We start from the raw sequence: 2,834 nt of genomic DNA, 5'->3' as shown, positions 1-2,834 counted from the left end.
GGGAAAGAGAACACCTGCAATATTGCATGGGAATAGCCTCCTATAGCTGAGGCATCAGTGTTATTAAAGGCTATGGAGCATGTCTTCATTACTAAGTGTATCCACAAAATTACATTTTTCATGATGAAGAAAGAAAGACTTATTTTCTTGGCAGCAGGGACATTATGCTTGAAAGAATTAGCTTTGTTAGAAGTTTCCCTGGGTCATAAAACACCACAAAAAGATGAATGAAAGCCTAAATCAATTTTGGAAAAATGCCTCCAAGGTTGTTTTTTTTTACAACAGCAGCTCATGGTGAACTGCTGCCGTGGTACCTGTGAGACCTATTCAACCACATATTATATGCATTAGAAATGCACATATGGTGCATGTGCCCACCCCCACCTCTCGTCTCCTCACTGACACATGGCACCCACCACCAGACTTCAACCGATTGTTCTGTTCTTGTTTTATGCCTTTTATTTTTGGCTTCCTTTTATGGCAGGTTTTCGTGATTTGCGTACACATGCACTGAGGTTTGACGGGCTTTATGGGCCATATATCTCTAGTGCAATTTGCCTTTAAAGCAAAAGTGATGTTGGCGTAACAAGCCTCGTGGACTGCTCTCCTATTTCTAACCATAGCCATGTCCTGACTTCTATTAACTCCCTCCTCTGTGTCTAGTTACCAAAGATCCCTTCAGTTGGAACTGCAGTTGTAATCCATTATATTTCACCAGTTTAGGTGTCCATAATGACTTTGCATGTGCAACAACAGGAGCCTTTACTCCATGATAGACATTAAAAATACAAAGGAGCCTTAGTGTTATTATGGCATAGTTGAGTCTTGAACTTTTTGGCAGCTGTAATCTTTTTGTGTTGACGGTTCACAATCATGTTTGTAATCATACTGTATATCCAGCTCTGACTTGAACACAGCTGAAAATGTATGCACAAATTTAACTTGGTGAGCACCATGCATACAAGAATACAATAATAATGTCATCTGTGTAACAGTCAAGCATAAGCTTTATTGCCAAGTATTATCAAAAATACATGGAATTTGACTCCAGCCTAATGGTCCCCGATGTGCACAACAATAAAAACCAAATAAATACAGAATATATACTGCGAAGAGGAATCCATTTTGTATTTGAAGTGAAGCTCTGTCAAAATACAGAAATGGAAGGTTTGCTGCAAGAAGTGAGATGAGAGAGGATATGGGGAGTGGTGGTGGAGGGCAGAGTTGGAATGTCAGGAGAGGAACCTGCCTGTGATAGTCAGGAAGTGGGAGTAGAGGGTTGGGGGAGAGCAGGACACAGGAGGGAGGAAGTAGAGGAGGCTTTTATGACAAAATTACACTAATTTAGGAGCATTTCCTGTATCAGTTTTACCACTTAGCAATTAGGACTATGGAAGGGCAGCACCAGGTCTGACAGGAGGAAGTTTTACAGCATGTTCAAGCACTGCAACACCATTTAACACTGCAATATGCATGTCTTTTCACATTAAGATAACTTATCAAATTAGTTTACATTCAGCATTTCAGGAATGGAGGCTGGAGGATTATCTGAAGTGTAATTTCCCCCTAAGGGGTTGCTACATTAACCTCGTCTTCCCTTTTCCTCAGGTTCTTTCCTTGAATGCTCTGCCACAAACGTCTTTAAAATAAGTACAGATGGATCCAGTCTGAAACAAGGACTCTTCCAGTTACTACCCACAGTCACTGTGCCAGCACTTCCTATGTGGCCACTTCACAATAAAAGCCTTTCAATGGTTTGTACCATGAAATGTTTTTTCTTTATGTAAAGCAGTTGAAGGAAGAGTTCAGTTTGTACTAATAGCACATTAACACATCACCAGACTCACCCCGACCCAACTTACTCAGATGTAAAGTATAAGAAAAGGATCACCTTTTGCTTTACAGCTGGACTGTTATTAGCGTGACGCTAGCGGCGTCATCGCTGTACAAGATTCTAGCAAGTGATACTGCACAAAAGAAAGTTGATGTTAGATATGACCTTTTCAAACCTGTAGTAGACATTATAGCCTTTCTTTATCTTTTTTTGTCAGCTCTTTTTAGCGCATGTGATGGGTTTACATGGCTGCCAGTTACACCGGTCTCAGGCAGCGTGCTGTTTCAAAGCTTTGAGTGACAGGCGTCTAAGAGGGAAGGGCTAACAACACTCTTTGCTGCTTTAGGTGAAAAACTGCATAGAAAATAAAAATGAAAGTTGATATTAAAAATTGAATAAGTGATGCTGCAATTATTTTCCTAAGTGAGCATCAAGTGAATGAATTGTAATCTAATAAGGACAGAGGAGAAAAAAGACAAATAGATAGTTGCAGAAGAATAAAGAAGAGCAATGAGACCGACTGTACTCTTCAGTGGAGAGTTTGAGAGGAGAGTCCTGCTGCTTTTTAATGCAAAGCATCTGGTTCGGTTTGGAGGCAGCTTTGGTTTTTGTGTGTCTGTTAGCATGCATACACATACATGGTGTGTGATCTCAAAGAAAGAAGCAAAGAGGGAAAGGGAGAGAGAGAGTCTGTGTCTCTGTGTGTGTGTGTTTTGAAGGTCTGGTCAGGAACTATGAATCAGAAACTGAGAGCACTCCTGGAAGGCTTCTCTCTCACTCTGTCAAGAGAAAACATTCCACATGGTGGCTAATTTCTTTAATTATCTTCATGTGAAATGGGTGCCAGATGACAACAACAGGAAATCAGCACTCTCCTGACAGTATTATCACTTGGACGTATATGGTTTCACAACCTCAGTAGTAACCCTCAGAGATGAGAACTTAATCATAACTGCATTAAGTGCCTTTACATATGATCCGCTCTTTGTTGCTACATTAG

General features: G+C 40.5%; 1 long non-coding RNA gene across 1 annotated transcript in view; it reads left to right on the top strand.

Annotated features, from left to right (window-relative positions):
• Positions 1-1,730, top strand: part of LOC109956743 (uncharacterized) — a 55,262-nt gene extending 53,532 nt beyond the window's left edge. The window contains exon 3 of the long non-coding RNA XR_002274460.1: positions 1,609-1,730. This is a non-coding gene — a long non-coding RNA (uncharacterized LOC109956743). The remainder of the gene's footprint in view (positions 1-1,608) is intronic.
• Positions 1,731-2,834: the final 1,104 nt, after the last annotated feature.

The sequence above is a fragment of the Monopterus albus genome, unplaced genomic scaffold, assembly GCF_001952655.1.
Source record: "Monopterus albus unplaced genomic scaffold, M_albus_1.0 scaffold21.1, whole genome shotgun sequence".
NCBI classification, from domain to species: Eukaryota; Metazoa; Chordata; class Actinopteri; order Synbranchiformes; family Synbranchidae; genus Monopterus; species Monopterus albus.
The sequence above is the reverse complement of the archived record's forward strand: the minus strand, read 5'-3'. Positions and strand labels throughout refer to the sequence as shown.